The sequence below is a fragment of the Pinus tabuliformis genome, chromosome X (genome assembly GCF_031772625.1).
Source record: "Pinus tabuliformis cultivar Carrire ecotype Pingquan chromosome X, CPIR1, whole genome shotgun sequence".
NCBI lineage: Eukaryota > Viridiplantae > Streptophyta > Pinopsida > Pinales > Pinaceae > Pinus > Pinus tabuliformis.
Genome location: NC_142308.1, coordinates 1316667884 through 1316688895, shown reverse-complemented (window position 1 = coordinate 1316688895; position 21012 = coordinate 1316667884).

Sequence of the window (21012 nt, the reverse complement as noted above, 5' to 3'; positions counted from 1 at the left end):
AAAGGCATGGTTTAATGGTATGATAAGCCTATTTTACGCAAAGTTGCCATCCACAGTCTATTTTTGCTGCATGCTCTGTTTTTTTTCTTTCGCGACGATCACCTTCTCTGCATTCCAAAACAGCCCAGGCAGTTGCTGTTCCATTAAAAATTCCAGTAGAACTATGGGAGGTAAGGCAGTCTGAAGCAAGCCCCAGGAATTGACAGCCTCTGCTTCTACTCGGGAGATCCTGGAAAAGGCTGGATGGCTAAATTATTTCAATCGCCTGCAAGAACCAAACGAGACAGTAGCGTTGGAATTTCTACAAAACTTGCAGGAAGACTACTCCACAGTAAGAGGAAGACGGATACTGGTCACCGATGGGGTAATTATAGAAGTTTCAGGCCTACCAGCCACCGGACCTGTATGGACGTTGAAAAAAGAAAGACTGCAGAAGATTATGGAGATTTTTCAGGACGAAGGCCAAAGCTTGACAGTGAAAGGGACGGGAGTTCTGCCAGCTACGTTAGGAGAACCCTGGACCGAGCTAGCAAAGATAGTACAGAGCTACATTACTTGCGAAGGAAGGAAGGACGTGGTAAGACCTCGCCATCTTAAACTCCTAGCTGTTTTAAAAGAAAAGTGTTCTGTAAATATGCCTGCACTTTTAAATTCGCTATTGCATGATGCGGCCCGAAGCCTGAAAACGGCCCAGTACGTAGACACAGTTGTTAGCCACCATGGATTGATTTGATTGATAGTGAGCCATAGTCTCACTCAACAGCAGAGCAGCTGGGAAGAGCTCATTGCAGTAATTAAGGGGGGATCGATTGCACCACCCCCAAAACCCAAAACTTCCTCCAGCACGCTAGAACAATCAGAGAAACGCAGAAAAGTGGCAGCTGGAAAACGTGTCGCTCCGAAACGAAAGCATTTTTCAGATACACCGGAGCGACCAGAAAAACGCAGAGAAGTGATAGCAGAAAAACTTGTTGCCTGTACACCTGAACAGCCGGAAAAACCAAGGAAATCAGCTCGGCTAGCCCGGATGCGAGGGAGGCTGGAAAAGATTCGGCACACCAGCCAACCAATTGAAATCACAGATGAACTCCCAGAACCAGAAGAAATACCTTCTGATGAAAATGCTGGACAATCTGGGGACGAGGCTGAGCGAACCAGAGAAAGAGGTAAGGAAGGAGAAACGCACTCCGAAGCTGAACACTCCAAGACAGCCACCGAGCAGGATAATCGGGAGGAGGAAGTAATACAGCCAGAAAGAAGCCCGCTGTGAGACCCTATGGGCGAAGAATAATTGGCCGTAATCCTAGCCAGTTTGGGGGAATGTGACCAACCCTCTAGCCCAGCAGGTCCTCCCGATGGACCGCCAGAAGAAGAAATACCCGAGAATTCACATGCAGAGAACCAAGGAGAAGAAAATCCACCCGTTCATGAGGAAGAAATAAGGGAATCCAACTAGGAACGACCTGTTCCCGAAGCACTGGAAGAAATGCCAGATATAGGGTCAGATTTAGAGGCCAGGCCCAAACCCTCTGCCGAGACAAGCGAAATCAAGAAATTGAAGACTAAACAGCAGAAGCTGCTGAACATTATAGCGCGGCTCCGACAAAAAATTTGCATGCCGAAAGCTAGTCTAAGGATACAAAGGACCACACAGAAGAGGAAGAGGACCGCTATAGCAGAATCCCATCAAGCAAGAAGTCGAGGGACTTACACTCGCACTGTTGGCCGAAACCCGATTAGAAGACCTGCAGCTGTTCCAAATGACGCCGAGGAACAAGCTGCTGTTCCAATGGCCAACGAGGAACAAACTGCTGTTCCAATTGCCGCTGAAGAACAGACTGTCGTTCCATTAGCAGAAGAACCACAACAACCTTTTGTTCATGTCAAGAAAGAAAAGGAGCATAAGGAGATCCAAACAGAGGCACCACCCTCAGGGGTGATCCGGGTTCTGAACTCTAAGCAGCATAACAAAAAGGTTCAGGTAAAACTCCCGGCCTCTACGGCCTTATGGAAAAAGGATCCAAAAACAAGAACCCTGCATAAAATGATGAAGGAAGCTCAACAGGAAACTGAACAATTGAAGGAACAAACAGTCCCCCGAGAGAAATACGAAGAGTTGCAACAACAACTTCGGAATATTAGTCAGTCCGAGAGCCAAGCCTTCGAAGGCTGGCAAAAGGAGTAGGAAAAGGTTGCAAAGGTAACTCGTCGATTAGATATTGTTGTTAGGCAGATGGACACTATCTGTTCCTTATATAATGACGTTCTAGCCTGTAGGGCTCCTGCTAAAAATTATGCTTTATTCTTGCTTGAACGATATTTATGATTAAAGATAAAAGCTGTCAGGGCAGGTGCCCCTATACAAATCAATACTCTTAATTATTTCATAAATTGTTGCAAGCGTTACAGAATTAAGGTCCAAAGATTATTATGTGAATTTTACTTGCATAACCTCGTGCTAGACCAAGAAACTGATCTAAATCCTGGCCCTTTCGTTGGGGACATACAATTGCAAGCCTTTGTTTCCTTCGGGATTAATCAGCTGAAATGGCTGAGGGCTTATACCACCTTTCAGAAACAGGAAAATAGCCTAGACTTGTGGGTGAGAGCCGAGCCTAGAAACCCAGTACTGTTGTGGAGAGCGCATAGGAACCTTATAAGAACCCCGGGTGTTATGGAGACATTAGGACCCATGCATAAGGACTTAATCAGACAAAATTTGGAATATTTCCTGACTATTAAAGACCTTGCTACCGATGCTGCAAAATTCCGATATCAGATTTCGAACCCAAACATCCAGCTCAGGGAACCATTCAGATATGAAAATTTTGAGCTGGCAGCCAGCCGATTGAGCCTTTATGGCGAGCGCATTTTGCAAGCAGGGCCATCCTGGTTAGGATATCGATTTCGTAGTCCAATCATTTGGCATCCTGCACCCGGATACCAGGCCTTGTATGAAATGCCTGAAGGTCAAACAAACCAATTTTTTGATGATTTGGTTGCTCATCACGGTTGTAGGCCTCCACACGAGATCCCTTCTCCGGCCTACTCTCTTACTGCTTTGCATATCAACTATAATGTTTTCATGAGGGCATGAAACAGGGTAAGCAGGGGGGTGTGTGGAGCTCTGGAAAGGTATGTTTTTGACAAGCAATTTAGTGACTTTTTGGTGGCAATTGTAACCCTTTCTGCATAACAAACTTAAAGAGATAAAGCATTTTTAGTAGAATATGTGAGAACTAGTATGAAAAGCTTAGTCACTAATAATTGCTATTTTTCTATGCAGAAAAGGGTGGAAACGAAGAATTACTGTTTAAGAGGAAAAGACAAAGGAAGAGTAACTACTGTCCCTTTGGAAGGGAACCGGATGCGAACGAGATCAAGCGGATCGAAGCAGAACGACCTGGGAAAGAAAGAAGAGTTATCGAATCAGCGGAGCAGGGGAAGGAAAATCAGGGATTAACGGCTTGGCAAATCCCTCAGGATCTTTGATCCTGAGGGATCGTTGTCTTGCTTATTTTTGCTACCTAGATACCTCCGCCATTTCTCTTATAAAGAGGGGCAGCAGTGTTAAGCTCGAGAGACCTTTTTCATATATGTAAATTACAGTTTCAGTTGAACTTTGATCATCGAGTCTCGTTAAGACTTGTTTTGTTGTACTTTTGTTAATGCATTAATACCAAAGACTTGGTGCTTTATTTCATCTCTGCGTTTGGAGTAATCTAAGGCGGTGTATCCTTGGAAGCTAAGGGCCTAGCTCCGAAGGACACTTGCTTTTGTATCATTATAATTTGGTTTTTGTGTGGATTGTTTATATAGTGTGGTAATCTTATGTATTTATCATATGCTGTTCCATGCTCTGTTACGACTAATTCATCAATGGTTTCATTCGGGAAAATGTGTAACTGATTCTATATTAACGCATCTTTTCAGAGTTGATTACATGTTCACTGGTTAAGCCAACTGTTCCTGTTACAGAGCTTTCATACTGGATATTGCTGTGTTGGATTCATCTGAACTCTTATTTATGGAAATCCAGAAGTAATATTATTCTATATAGTCATCTTCTCTTGGATCGTCAGATTGCCATAAGTGTGTTGTGTGTATATGATAAATGTTGTTCCATAATTCATTTGTGAATATCGCCTCATAAAGTAAAGATCATTGGAGTTGCTTTTGAAGATTGTTATTTGATTGTGGAATGGGAGTTTAGTTCAATAGAGCCAGTTCAGTTCTAACTCACGAGTTCTAGTTTATTGAGTTGTTGTTCCATTTATTGCCGTTCCATTTACTGCTGTTCCATTTCAAGTTTGCTGTTCCATTTTCCGTTTGCTGTTCCATTTTACTTTTTGCTGTTCCATTTCCTCGCATTTATTGTTTTGGTGTGAGAGAAGGCCTAAAGCTGTAGTGAGTCAGCAAGTCGCTGCTTAGCTCCCAGATCTTTGGTCCATACTCTATTTTCCTTCCATCAGTTTCTAGAGGGATGGGTTATCGCTTCCGCACCCTCGACTGATAAATTGCCTGGTGTGATTCCTTTTGAATGCAAATTAGTTTAGCATCCTTCTTGTATTTTCTAGACACTGTACTATGAACATTACTCTGACGAATAGCCTCGGATTGAGCTACTCTTTGCAATAACAAAGCGTTCCCGGATTGACTTATTAATGTAGCATAACCAGAGGTGAAAAAGACCCTTGTTACAGCTCTACACACCTGTCAGAGATGAGGGATGTTGTCATCATCAGCACTGAGGGTATGTGAACCATTTGGGGCCCCTAATGTCTTTCAGGATTTTGAGCGAATTCTGCTATATATCACATGCATCCGACACTATGGGACCGAATGGATAGGTTTGATATTTCGGTTTCCCATTATTTGGCTACCTTCTGAGCAGTACAAACCAGCCTATGTGACAGTAGATGACTTGTGGAAGGACATCATTTGTACTGATGGTTTAAAACATCCCAAGACAAAATGGCCTCGAGATACGACCTTGCACAAATTCATGCCGACCGCATTGGTTCCAACCCAGACCTGCGCAGAAAACGAGCTGCATGAGGACATGCAGAAAAGCTAGTTGGGGGAAGATGTTGGTTGCTAAATTTTCCTACTTTTTACCTACCTTTCTACCTATTTCCTTCACCTATTTCATGTCCTTGCAAGGTTAATTTGTATCTTGAGCAATGTAGGTATATCTATTTTGTCATGTATTTGTGAATTATTAGTTGATGAAGCATACTCCTAGGGGAGCATTGCTTAAGAAACTTTCTAGCCTAGGTTTCTTTGCAGATTTGAAAGGATAATGATCATCATACTACAATGCAACATACGGTTATCGATGAGTTTGTAGCACTATCTTAGTATGCTGGCTGTAACGATGATTCAACCATGAGAGGTTGTTGGACCAATGTATTTGTTATCTTCGTATTATGTTTATGTCTCAAATGTTCATTGTGTATTTATAGGTAGAAAACTGTTGTAATCTCTGGAAAGCATTGGTATGATAATTTTAATATTGAAATATATAAGTAACGTTATGCGGTTAGAGAGACATGAGAGTTCTAAGAATGTAACATGAGACTTATGAATTTTCATTTGATTAATGCAATCCTGATGTTTTGAGTATTAGCTAGTGTTCGATCCTTTGCCACAACCCTGATCAGGGAGTCGAGCCCACTCTCCTAACCAGCTATTGTTGGATTAGTGGTATGTGTTTAGATTTATTTCTGTTATGCTTATTTCTTTATCGTTGTAATGGTTCATTAAGTTTTGTTGTTGTGAATCCTAGTTTGTTTTTACTCTGATTATTGTTACTATTATTTCTTGTTGTTACACATTGTTATATTGTTGATTAAATGTTCAATGTTGGAAGGGAAGCTGTGACCTACATAGACCTTGCATGGTAACCTTGAAATAACTGAGCCTGAGGTTGACAATTAATGTGGGAAAAGAGTGAATTATATAATTCATATTTGAACACCAACAAGAACCACAAATATATGAAACTATGTTTCATTAAATCAAATATGTACATACACATACACCCAGAAAACTCTTATTTCTCCCCATTCACTATTTATGGCCTAATACTAGATACATTTGGCCATTAGTTTTCTCCTCAGGCTTACAATGGTTAAATATCAAGTTACAAAAAAATTAGATTTTAGTAAATCCATAAATCACCCTGTGATATATTCCCTAAAGCTCTCATGATTTATTCACTAAAGCTCTCATTATTTATTCCATAAATTTCTCATTCTTTTCAAGTCAACTTTCTTTTTCCTTATGGAAAAAATCTCTCTTATCCATAACTATTCTAAAACTATTGTTTAATAATTAATAGAAACTGAGAATATTTACAATTAAGGAATTAGAATTCCTCTATAATATTGAAACCCCTTTTGAAACTTTCCTTCAAAAACTCTTGATGACCTCACTTAAGCAATGACTTAATTAACTATCTTCATTCAAGGGATATGTGGGATCCAACATCATTATAACAAAAATATCAAAATGTAACACCTCTTGGTAGTGCCTCTTGAACTAATGAGAATCCTTAACACATACCACTCAAAGGTTTCTTTAAGGAAAGATAGAGATCACTCAAACTTTCTTCTTGCTGGAATTTTAGACTAGATGCTCTTGGAAACCTTCTGCCTTTTTCTTCCTTCATCTGAATCTCACTTGTTGCGAGTAGCTCTACTAGTGGTATATAAATTAGCTTGGATGGATATTTATGGCTTGACTTGGTATGCTAGTAGTACTATGGGATATCTTACCTTACTATGAGATAAGCATAACAATGCTCATTTCCCCTTTGCTTGCTAGGTCTACACAATTCCCTTAGCTCTAGCTTAGATGCACATATTGCTCAGTGTATGAGTGAATAGATTATTGGTAAATAAGGTTTAAGAATACTTATAAACCACTACATGGGGAAAGAAAAGAAGGAAAAGTTATATTCCTTGAATAGGCTATGCGACCAGTATTTAGGTATGGAGAGCATGCTAAGCCTAGCTCTTGCAAATCAAAGGGAAATTGCATGTTTTTAATGTGTTACCTTCCAACAAGCATTTGGGTATAGAGAGCATGTCAATCCTAGATCTTACAAAGAAAAGGTAAATTGCATGCTTTGAATGATTTACCTGTAGATCTTAATCCAAAAATCCACCACTGCTGGTGCCATCTTCCCACTTCCCCCCTATGCTCATGCTCTTCATGCTCTCCACCCTAACTTCTTCACTTGCAATTTGCCAACCATGGAATTCTAGAGTCGAGGCAATTTGATTAGGAAGGGAAGCTGGCTCACTTTAATAAAACTTGAAATATTGCTCCAATGTGACACCTCCATGACATGGTTAGGCACTGGCATAGGACTAATAATCTGGCTAGCGGACTAAGTAGTTATGGGGTTGGGGTAGATTTAGTGAGCCATGTTATAGTAGTGGAGTGCACCACTGGTGGGGAGAGGTTGAAGAGAGTTATATATTATTGTATGTCTCTTCTACAACTCCAGAAGATTTGAACTATAGAGGGAGCATGTGGGTAGCATGGAAGCCACTACGTGCCTCCTAAAATTTGTATTTACTTTTTCTTTTCTTTTCTAATATTTTTGAGTTATTATTTATTTTTCCTATTTTTATAGTTCCATGTTTTAAATATATATATATATATATATATCTATATATATATATATATATATATATATATATATATATATATATATATATATATATATATATATATATATATATATATATATATATATATATATATATATATATATAATAAATTGTTTGCATATAAATTCTGATAAAGAGGCTTGGGTTAGGATAAAGGAAATAATATTGCTTTCTTTTATATATATATATATTATTTGCATATAAATTTTAATAAAGGGCTTGCGTTAGGATAGAGGCAATAGTATTACTTTAATTTTTATTTTGTTTAGTTGTTTTGTATCTAGTCCATAATAATTGAGCATGTACTCAATTTAATACCATGTATATATTCATATGTTGTTGGAGTTTCTCCCTTCTTTGCATAACATTCTTGATCTGAGAATGGTTTTCCTTAATCCTTTGATATTTTCCCAAATCTTGCGGGCCATGGTTGATATGTTTATAGTCCTCTGGCTTGATATGCTACTATCTAAACATGTGAAGAGTGTTAGGCATTCGATAATCTCATATGTTGTTGGAGTTTCTGCCTTCTTTGCATAACATTCTTGATTTGAGAATGGTTTTCCCTAATCCTTTGATATTTTCCCAAATCTTGCAGTGGCCATGGTTGATATGTTTATAGTTCTCTCACTTGATATGCTACTATATAAACATGTGAAGAGTGTTAGGCGTTTGAAAATCTTTTGTTCATAATTTTTGAATTTTCTGTTTTCTCCTTGTTTCATCTAGATTCTTTGGTTTGCCAGTATCTTGTGCTTAATGAATGCTACTATCTAAACATGTGAAGAGTGTTAACATGTGAAGAGTGTTAGGCATTTGATAATCTTTTGTTCATAATTTTTGAATTTTTTGTTTTGTCTTTGTTTCTTCTAAATTCTTTGGTTTGCCAGTATCTTGTGCTTAATGAATATGTTTCTTTTTCTTGGTCTTCTCAATCAAGCAATAGGGAAAATATTTCTCAGATCAACCATGTCACTATTTTAGATTCTTTAACACTTTGTAGTTTTTAGGAATTTTCCAAATCTTGCAGACCATGGTTTATCTGTGTATAATCAGTCATCTAGCTTTATATATCACTATCTAAACATGTTGAGAGTGCTAGCTATTTGATAATTTTATATTCATGGGTAACGAATTTAGAGAAAAAATTCCATACTCTTTTAGTTGTATAGTGTTATGAAACCAGCTCAAGAAAAGATAGAAAAGATAGATCAACGCCTTAGGATTCAGCCTCTTAGAGGGGGCAACCTCCTTTACATTACATAAATGAACAATTCTTGGATGATACAAATGAAAAGACCTCCTTTCTATATATAGGAGTCTAAGGGGTCATAACATAATCAAAGCCGACATAACAATAATAATGTAAGGGCACAATAATAATAATAGTGGGCTTCTATGGGGCACAACAGTAACAACATGGGCACTACATGGGTACTAATATAATAAGTGGGTTATACTAATAACAATAAGGGGTTACACTAGTAGTATAGGGGCCTAACATGCCCCTCTCCTTCAAAAAGTGTTGTCCTCAACGCTTGAGTAGTTCTTGATGCTTCTGTATAAAATTCTTGTCCTCCCATGTGGAATCTTCAGCGAGTAAGTTCTTCCACTTGATGAGATACTCTGAAATTGATTGATTTCATAGCTGTCGGGTTCTTGTTTCTGTGACTGCTCCAGGTTCCAATATGATTTCTCCTTCCTCTTCAATTTTTGGCAATATTGTTTGAATTGGGATCTTTTGTAACTTTTGAATAAGTGGCCATACTTCTTCGTCCTTCTTCCATTCATCACTTGCTTCGTTTATCCAATCTGGTTGGATAATATAAATAGCACAAAACAATGCTTCCACATCCTCATCCTTGAAGAGTCTTCCCATTCGGTAAGGTCACAATTTTTTAAGTGCATGTAGTATTGCCAACATTTCCTTTTCATAAATAGCTTGCTTGAGATGTAGCAGTAAAAATACCCAATCACCTACATCAAAACATTTTTCACTACGATGTTTATCTACCTGTTGTTTCGTTTGATTTTGCACCGAAGTGGTGTTATCCTTTAAAAGTTGCAGAACTTGTTGTTGATGCTCGATGTGATCTTTCACTGCTTGAACCTTTTTCTTCTTGATATGTCCTTCTATCTCTAGAGTTTGAGGAGTGGTAATTTCTTCCAATCCTTTATAAGATATGGTCAGATTCATTTCTTGATGCTCGATGTGATCTTTCACTTCTTGAAAATTTTTCTTCTTGATATGTCCTTCTATCTTGAGAGTTTGAGGAGTGGTAATTTCGAACAATGAATTACAAGATATGGTTGGATTCATTTCTACTTTCTCGATGTGATCTTTCACTTCTTGCACATTTTACTTCTTGATATGTCCTTCTATATTGAGAGTTTGAGGAGTGGTAATTCTTGCCAATGCTTTACAAGATATGGTCTAATTCATTTCTTCTTTATCTGGGGTGGGGTCTTGGCATATATCTTCTTCTTTTGATGTTTCTTGATCTTTTTCTTCCTCCTCTTCATATTCTATGTAAAATAATTTCTTCTCAGCACACTTATGACCTTTAGTGCATTTGCTATCACAATTGTAACAAAGCCCTTTTTCTCTTTTTTCTTCCAGTTGTTGTGGTGTAACCCTTGTAGGTTGTGGAAGGCTAGGAGAAACAACACTTCCATCTTTATAGTTTTGAGGAGTACGGTTCCTCGTTTCCATAATTTTTCTTTCCACTATGTCACAAAGCCCTTTTACTCTTTCCAATTGTTGTGGTGTTGCTCCAAAGAAGGTGTTGCTCTTTGTATCCTCATAATGTGCTATCATTTCCTCAGTGAAAATTGACCACGTAACAAGTTGTTTACAAGAACAATGCCCTTCGTACCATAAAAATTGATCTGGTTCTAAATATGAAGATGCAATACATACCTTTTGTAACAGTTGTACACCATGTAGATCAAAATATTGCTCCATCTGAAGTATCCAATTTACTGGATCCTTGCCATCAAACTTCCTCATCTTGCTTTTTCTTGATTTTAGGAGCTCGGCCTTTAAACGACTGTAATTCTGTACTTTCAGATCTTTAAGTTCTGAAATTGAGACCTATAGTAGCCCTCTATGTCCTCTTTCCAATGCCACCAGTCTGATCCAAATTGGATTCTCTAAGAAAGAGTTATGCACAATCTCCCAAGATGACCTGATTATATACCTTTCCAGAAGAGCGAACTTGTATGAAGTGCCACGTGTCACTGTTTTGACCTTTGGATCTGAGAAAGATATAAAAAAAACTACAGTCCATCCTATTTCTGTACCTTCTTACGAAATTTCAATTTGATCCCCAGATAGAAAGTTATGATGATTTTCCCCAGGTCACTTGTTTGGAATGTAACTCGGGAGTCTTCAAAAAGACCAACTTCCTCAGATCATATCTCCGCAAATATCGTGTGAAAAGCTCTGAAATTTGGACCCAAAGTTCAGCACGATTTCTTCTCAAATGGGTTTTTTTTTGCGACTTCTGAGACGTCACAAAAAAAAAGTTATAGCAAAAATGCCACGATGACCTGTTTGGAGCAGCGAAACCCTAGAATCCAAAGCTCTGATACCAAATGTTATGAAACCAGCTCAAGAAAAGATAGAAAAGATAGATCATCGCCTTAGGATTCAGCCTCTTTGAGGGGGCAACCTCCTTTACATTACATAAATGAACAACTCTTGGATGATACAAATGAGAAGACCTCCTTTTTATATATAGGAGTTTAAGGGGTCATAACATAATCAGAGCCGACATAACAATAATAATGTAAGGGCACAATAATAACGATAGTGGGCTTCTATGGGGCACAATAATAACAATATGGGCACTACATGGGTACATCAATATAATAAGTGGGTTATACTAATAACAATAAGGGGTTACACTAGTAGTATAGGGGCCTAACATGCCCCTCTCCTTCAAAAAGTGTTGTCCTCAACGCTTGAGTAGTTCTTGATACTTCTGTATAAAATTCTTGTCCTCCCGTGTGGAATCTTCAGCGAGTAAGTTCTTCCACTTGATGAGATACTCTGAAATTGATCGATTTTGTAGCTGTCGGGTTCTTGTTTCAGTGACTGCTCCAGGTTCCAATATGATTTCTCCTTCCTCTTTTATTTCTGGCAATATTGTTTGAATTGGGATCTTTTGCAACTTTTGAATAAGTGGCCATACTTCTTTGTCCTTCTTCCATTCATCACTTGCTTCGTTTATCCAATCTGGTTGGATAATATAAATAGCACAAAACAATGCTTCCACATCCTCATCCTTGAAGAGTCTTCCCATTCGGTAAGGTCGCCATTTTTTAAGTGCATGTAGTATTGCCAACATTTCCTTCTCATAAATAGCTTGCTTGAGATGTAGCAGTAAAAATACCCAATCACCTACATCAAAACATTTTTCACTACGATGTTTATCTACCTGTTGTTTCGTTTGATTTTGCACCGAAGTGGCATTATCCTTTAAAAGTTGGAGAACTTGTTGTTGATGCTCGATGTGATCTTTCACTGCTTGAACCTTTTTCTTCTTGATATGTCCTTCTATCTCTAGAGTTTGAGGAGTGGTAATTTCTTCCAATCCTTTATAAGATATGGTCAGATTCATTTCTTGATGCTCGATGTGATCTTTCACTTCTTGAACATTTTTCTTCTTGATATATCCTTCTATCTTGATAGTTTGAGGAGTGGTAATTTCGAACAATGAATTACAAGATATGGTTGGATTCATTTCTTCTTTCTCAATGTGATCTTTCACTTCTTGCACATTTTTCTTCTTGATATATCCTTCTATATTGAGAGTTTGAGGAGTGGTAATTCTTGCATGTGCTTTACAAGATATGGTCTGATTCATTTCTTCTTTATCTGGGGTGGGGTCCTCGCATATATCTTCTTCTTTTGATGTTTCTTGATCCTTTTCTTCCTCCTCTTTATATTCTATGTAAAATAATTTCTTCTCAGCACACTTATGGCCTTTAGTGCATTTGCTATCACAATTGTAACAAAGCCCTTTTTCTCTTTTTTCTTCCAGTTGTTGTGGTGTAACCCTTGTAGGTTGTGGAAGGCTAGGAGAAACAACACTTCCATCTTTATAGTTTTGAGGAGTATGGTTCCTTGTTTCCATAATTTTTCTTTCCAATATGTCACAAAGCCCTTTTACTCTTTCCAATTGTTGTGGTGTTGCTCCAAAGAAGGTGTTGCTCTTTGTATCCTCATAATGTGTTATCATTTCCTCCGTGAAAATTGACCACGTAACAAGTTGTTTACGAGAACAAAGCCCTCCGTACCATAAAAATTGATATGGTTCTAAATATGAAGATGCAATACATACCTTTTGTAACAGTTGTACACCATGTAGATCAAAATATTGCTCCATCTGAAGTATCCAATTTACCAGATCCTTGCCATCAAACTTCCCCATCTTGCTTTTTCTTGATTTTAGGAGCTCGACCTTTAAACGACTGTAATTCTGTACTTTCAGATCTTTAATTTCTGAAATTGAGACCTATAGTAGCCCTCTATGTCCTCTTTCCAATGCCACCAGTCTGATCCAAATTGGATTCTCTAAGAAAGAGTTATGCACAATCTCCCAAGATGACCTGATTATATACCTTTCCCGAAGAGCGAACTTGTATGAAGTGCCACGTGTCACTGTTTTGACCTTTGGATCTGAGAAAGATATCAAAAAAACTACAGTCCGTCCTATTTCTATACCTTCTTACGAAATTTCAATTTGATCCCCAGAGAGAAAGTTATGATGATTTTCCCCAGGTCACTTGTTTGGAATGTAATTCGGGAGTCTTCAAAAATACCAACTTCCTCAGATCATATCTCCGCAAATGTCGCATGAAAATCTCTGAAATTTGGACCCAAGGTTCAGCACAATTTCTTCTCGAATGGGTTTTTTTTGCGACTTCTGAAACGTCACAGAAAAAAGTTATAGCAAAAATGCCACGAGGACCTGTTTGGAGTAGCGAAACCCTAGAATCCAAAGCTCTGATACCAAATGTTATGAAACCAGCTGAAGAAAAGATAGAAAAGATAGATCAACGCCTTAGGATTCAGCGTCTTCGAGGGGGCAACCTCCTTTACATTACATAAATGAACAATTCTTGGATGATACAAATGAAAAGACCTCCTTTCTATATATAGGAGTCTAAGGGGTCATAACATAATTAGAGCCGACATAACAATAATAATGTAAGGGCACAATAATAACAATAGTGGGCTTCTATGGGGCACAATAGTAACAATATGGGCACTACATGGGTACATCAATATAATAAGTGGGTTATACTAATAACAATAAGGGGTTACTCTAGTAGTATATGGGCCTAACATATAGGAGACGGTCAGATCTCCCAAGTATGACATAGCATGACCAGTTGTTTACCAGAAAGAAATGACCAGCTTTAAGCTTTATGCAATTTATTGTGGAAATGAGGAATTTAGGCTTTTTGTTACTTTCTCAAGGCTTAAAGAAACATCTGGCTTGAATCTTGATATTACTTGTATTTTATCACACGTTGTTGATGCACGCAGTTGAGCACCCACAATAGCTTCAGTTGCAGATCTGACGAAATTGAACCTGGAACTCCAGCTAGCAGCTTTGTTTCTGTATTTAGATTTCTATCTCAATTTTTTTTCTTTCTTCTATGAAATTAGTGTTTCCCTCTCTAACAGGAGAAATCTCTTTAGCTGAGTCAGAATGGCCATATCAATCAATAGGTCCGAGTAGCAGACTTCTAATCCAGTAAGGAAGTGGATGATATTTTCTCTCCACTATTCTAGTTCTGAATCTGGTTGTGGTGGAGGATAAGGTTATATATTCCACTAATGAATGTTTTGAGATTCCTCGTCAATAGAAATTTAATGTATCTTTGAATAAAATATTCCATTCTTCTATGTTTTGAGAAAGTAAATGGAAATTTAATCTGCAATTTTTTTTATTCATTGTTTATTAATTTTTCTTTCTTTGAAGTAGTTATTCTTATTTTATTTTCAGGTGGTTAGTTATTGGATATTTAATATCCAAATTTAGTTATTTTAATGGAAATTTCATATACAAACTTGCTTATTTTTCTTTCAAAAATATAATATTGGAAAATTATTTCTATTCCACAAGTTCTCCCAAACTAAAACTAAAACCAAACCAAATGTCAAAACTATGTTGATGGACAACTAAAACATTTATCAGAAAATTTTATCAAAAATACTACAAGTCCCTCAAGTTTGTTTTCAGTGTTGTTAATTCATAAAATCCCCATAACCTCGATATCGAATAACATGGCATATTTTGCGTTAAAGTATTATTGTTAGTTGTCCTAGTCCACTCTCATAAATGCATGCGATGATCCATACAAGGTTAAAATTCTCTTTAAGAAATTGGAGGAGATAAGGAAACCGTGACTTTGCCATCACTTAGATTTATATTGTTGTCTCACCCTTACTGGAATTGAAAAGAAAAACACTATGCATGGATAAATATGATTTAATATGTGATTTATGATTATATAAATGTGTTGGATTTGATACTGTAAGGTATGTTGCTACTGTCGAAACTGTTGTTGGTGTTACTACTGGGTCAACTACTATTATTTCTACTCGTTTTGTAGGATCTACTATAGCTACCTTTGCTTCTTGAAAACTTGTATCTACATTTCCCCTGCTCCTGTTTCATATGCTCATTGTTTGGATGTCGCTGGTGATAAGGATTAAGAATCAATAATTGATGGAACTATATTTACTCCACATCCATTCCTGGCGAATCAATAAGATTTGGAATGAGCACTGGTACTTCATTTACTACTATTGAAGTTGTTTATGTTATTGTAGGTGATGCATGCGCTTTGAAGAAGTTTTACCTTATTTTTGTTTATACATAAGCTTCATTCTAGCTGAAAATATAATTTATCTAGGTTTAACTTTTTTGTGCTTTAATATAAGCTTCACCATAACTGAAAATAAAACTTATCTAGGTTCCGTGAAAACAATTTTACGAAAAAGAATGAATATTTTCATTGACTATTATCCATCTATCCATAACAATCTAGTCTCTTTGGAGAAACACATCCTCATCCAAAAACTTGTTAAATCACTCATCATAAAAAAATATATATTTATTAATAACATTATCCGGGAAAATGTAGTCTATTTGGAGAAGCACATCATCTCTAAATCTATACTTCTGGTAATTGTTTTCATAGCATGAGCGCAATAGGGAATGGGTATCATATCCATCAGGGTTTTAATGTTTCTATGGTAACACTTACTTTCTATATTTGAAAATTTAACACATATGCAAATTATCAATATGTTTTGATGCATAGGGACACCATTATAAATTTTATTAATTGAAAATAATTAATTCTCTTCACCTAGATTATCATCGATAATCGATCTTATCAATGACAACCATCTTCTAGTCCATTGCTAGAATGTGATATATGCTTCCTCGTGTCTCTTTTTGCATAGAAGCAATGTATTTTCTTGTAACTTTAATGACCAAAAAAAAGAGATTAACCTCAAATGGAAATTTTCTTTTCTTTTTAGTGGAAACAAACTTTTATAATCTACTATGGCATGTACCTGGTACCTGCCAAGCCCTTCTCTATTGTACTTTCCATGTTAGATTCATCTGAGATTACCATGCAAAAGAAATGTTTTGTTTCCAAGGGTGCTTTTAACCACCATTTTTTTTTGCCACTACCACTCTTTGACATGCCTACTAGCTTGCAGCATAGAAACCATTCATTCAGTTAAGAGATTACTAATTTTCCACGAGTTGGCCCCTTGGGCTCAAATTTTTAATGTTCTTAAGCATATTTTCACCTAGTAGCCTCTAATGATAGGAATTTGATCCATAGTACACAATGGAAGCATTACAATTATCTATGGCTTTTCCCACATGGTCAATAATTCTCGAAAACAGTTTTCTAGTGCAACCCAAAAACAAATTTAGTCGAATTAGCATTGCCAAATATCATGTTACAAGTGCAAACAGAGGTAAGCAAATACTGGCTTTGGTCTTAAGGAGCTAAAAATAAGGGCATGCAACCTATTGTTCTTATTTTTCATATCTAAAGAATGTGCAGTTTATTCTTTTAAAAATTTGAACTGTCACATGGACACTCTGAACTGATTAGACTGCTAGAAGTATTTCATGGAAAATAGAAATTCAAACAACTCTCTGTTCTTCACCTATATGACAAGTTTTTGAAGAATGTCAAATATAAGGGGGCTCCACAATCCTCAAAATTTGAAGGGCATGGTCATGGATAAATTAGGGGGATTTTTTCCATTACAACAATTACTGAAAATCTCTTTGCATCGCATGTACTGTAGCCTATGAACTGGGCATGCCGAACATATACTAGTGTTGATAAATATTTGTCGATGCACATTCATTAGGGTTGTCAGGACTGCTTTTCTTTTGCTAAACATATTTGTTATGCATGAAGATGGTGTTCAAACCAATATGTTTTATACAAAGCAATTGTTCAAAAATGAACACATCAAACAAATAACAAATACTCACTAGCATTTATTGAAATTTCAAATTGCTTGCAGACTTATGTTGCATGTTAGCTCTTTTTAATAGTTATATTATCCAAATAAATACTAACCATTTTAGTATTAGTTCTTTTAACATTTCAAAAGTGAGTTGCTTTTTTGTTTTTAAGAGTCTTTAACATCACAAAAAGTTTTGCATGGTGTATAATGTTAAAAATTGTTAATAAATTATAAAAATATTGTTTCACATAATAAGTAAATTTTGTATTTTATTATTATAATATAAAATATTTAAATAAATAATATTTGTATTTTTATATAAAAATATTATATTATAATTTAAAAATATATTTCTGTCTTTTATATAAAATTCAAAAACTGTTAATTAACTAACATCATAATGATAAGGAATTAAAATTAAAATAAAACTATGATCATGTGAAATATTATAAAACTATAATCATTCGAAAAGTTTATATTAAATTTCTCATAAGAAAAATATCTTTTCATATATTATTATAATTAATTTAGTTTATTTTTAAGATGTCTTTTATTAATATTGTTTTTATTTTTAAGATGATTTTAATATAGTTTATCAATATAACCATAGATTCGCTCATTTTTCTCTTAACCGTATTTATATTTTCTCTTCCCATCAAAATTTTCATAAATATTATTTTTATTCCATATAAAGTTATTAAAATTTTTTAATTATATATTTTTTAATTTAAATATAAACATTTCTTTATTACTAATTTCATAATAATATAAAAAAAATTCGATCCTTGATCACTTATTATTTATTACTTGACATTATATATGTAATACCAGAAAAATAATCATTTTATTAAGTGCATATTATTTCCTTCTAAATAGGTAGGTTTATATATATATATATATATATAATTTGGAAAGTAGTATAATATAATATATTAAAAGTAATATATTGAATTAAAACAATGTTGAAGTATCTATATATTTATATTATTACAACAATAATTATTACAATTTTCACCAATATATATATATATATAATTATTGTTATTCATAAATTATTATTATTGTTATATTAAGAGAAAAAAATTAAGAAAAATAAATACATATATATTTTTGAAATTAGATAGTAATGACATTAGATAGTAATGACAGACCTAATATCATTCTCTATGAATCTATATGCCCATATTAGCTTATATTTGAAGTTCAAAAATAGTTCAAACCACATCCAAAACTCAAGGGATGGATTGCTTGGGATATCTACACCTTATAAACTTGCACAATTTGTTCATTGTGAATACATAATTAAGGCCTAAAATAAAAGTTGAAAATAGGGATTGGCAGACACAAACTCAATCTCATTTCCATCTACAAATTCATATAATTGAACCAAAATAATGTGAACAACTAAAGCTTCCTTTGACAGTCAATCAACTTCCACATTTAGTTTTGTAAGGATGTGGTAGAAAGAGATATGCTCAAAAGAGTTTTCTACATCTCAGATATCATTGAGAAGGGTCTCCAATTTGATAATAGATACTTTAGCCCTACGATAGACCCAATCAATAACAAATTTTGAATCACCCATCGCCTAAATTCTTGAATAACCTTTTTCACAACTAGCTCCATTAATTACCATAACATTATGAATTTGACGTTATAATTTCACCCCAACCTCGAAGAATACTTGCGGTGCATAAAATGACTGTGATTGAAATATAGAACCACACCTATGCGATAGTGAGGTTGTGTCCATGGCTAGCACCATCAAAGTAACCCAAGAAGTGCCATAATCGACCTGTAACATCATAAGGTTCCTTTGATTATCTTGCATTTGATATAACTTACATTAATAGGCCATCATTGTTACTTTTGTTGCACACAACTCGGGGCACATATAGTAATCCTAAAATATATATAGACTTGTGGTTTTCAAGATACAAGTAGTTAAGAAATTGGGGAGACCACTGAAGGACTTAACATGTTTTTCCAGTAGCCAAGCCCTCAATAGTTCTCATACAATCATGTCTTTCCATCTAGTTTTAGGCTTGAATTATTTTTTATCATGGTGCCTCCTACTCTGTCTCCTCTGAGGCAAGATCAAAATTGCTTATCTCATCTACACCTCTTGACTATATGATCCGGGATCCGGATTGGTGAAAGTTGTAGCTAGATTCGGTCTTCATAATTATCATTGTACTTGTATCAATATGTATTTCATGTAAAAGTAAAAAGAAGAAAAATAAATTGATTATTATTATTATATTCTCGTCAAGTCATTTTATTCATGATTTTATGATTTATTGAGTCAAAAATAAAATGTGTCATGTGTTAAAGTACCATTTAGGCTATGTGTAAAAAAAAAGAAAAAAATTATTTTGAGTAAAAAAGAGTCATTTTGTCACCCCTAGACCAAGTGAGCCCTTCTTGGTTAATTTTTTCCTAGAAGAGACACCTACTTGACCTCCTAGACAACTATAAATAGAAGAGGAATCGACCTCATTTGATAACTCACACACATCAATTATTTTTGTGTGAAAACGAAGAAGAAAAAGGGTGAAGGACAAGGAGAGAGAAAACACAACTTTTTCTTGTTTATATTCACATGTGCGAAGGTGTTGGGGCATTTTTGTGAATTACAGGGCTGAAAAGTTTATTTCTAATCACACATGTGAAGGTTCTTGGGGAACTCTGCCAAGTTGTAGATATGAAATTCTATGACAGGCCAAATTTGATGAGGTTTAACCAACTTTGAATTTTGTATGCTTGGATTTGGTTGGATGATATTTGAAGGAGGCTTGGCTTGGTCCTTTATGGAAGTCTTGGTCTTGAGTCTTAGATATCTCACTTTAATCTGATTCTATAAGAAGAGAAGTTTCTTAGTGATCTGAATTTAAACATGAACACAACAACTTACAAATATACTCATAAACACAGAGATGTAGGAGAAAAACACCTAATTTCATTAGTAGAAAAATATATTGAACTATGCTTACAAACATAATGGAAATAAGATAGCTCGGGTGATGGTAACTTAACTCTTAGAAGAGATGTGGCAGCTACATGTCTCTAAACTACATTACAGTGAGGCTCAATGGACTTTTTATTATTGAACAATAAGATAAAATCCTAAACAACCAAAACCCTAACCCGAGGAGAAGTAACACCAATAGTTTATGGGCTCTGTTAGGGTTAGTTAGGCAGCCAACTTCCCCTAGTCGTAACTTGGTCATAATATCTCCATTTGACACATATGATACCTCGTTGGAAATATCCCTTCGAGGAATACAACTGCCAAAACGGTTCTAGAAGTTTAGGACAAGAAAAGCTACCAAAAATAGTAAATTGTGCTACAATTAAGGAAACTTAAAAACTGAAAGAAACAATGGTGAGGGTCCAAGTGGAATAGGCTAGTTGCCACCAATATCCACCTAGATCAATCCTCCCCTGTTAGGAGGAAATGGTCAGCATTGCGTTGAGTTCCTCCACGACATGAGGAAACTTCTACTAAACTTGGTCCCTAGTGAGGGATTTGCCTTGGTAAAAAAGTTGGTCTGATTTGACAACTCGATATAGATGTATCATCTGTTGCTGAGTGTTCTTGATATGTGTTTGCATGATCTAAACAGTTTTGGCCTATTCCATGCAGTTCAGGTTGAGCTCTTTCGGTGTTAGCTGTTCTGCAATGTCATATGTGTCCAATAATGGTGGAAAGTATGGCCGAAGGTGATCTACATTGAACACTGTGTGTAGACCAAGGAATGGTGGGATGCTGAGGTCGAAGGCATTGTCCTCGAAGGCCTT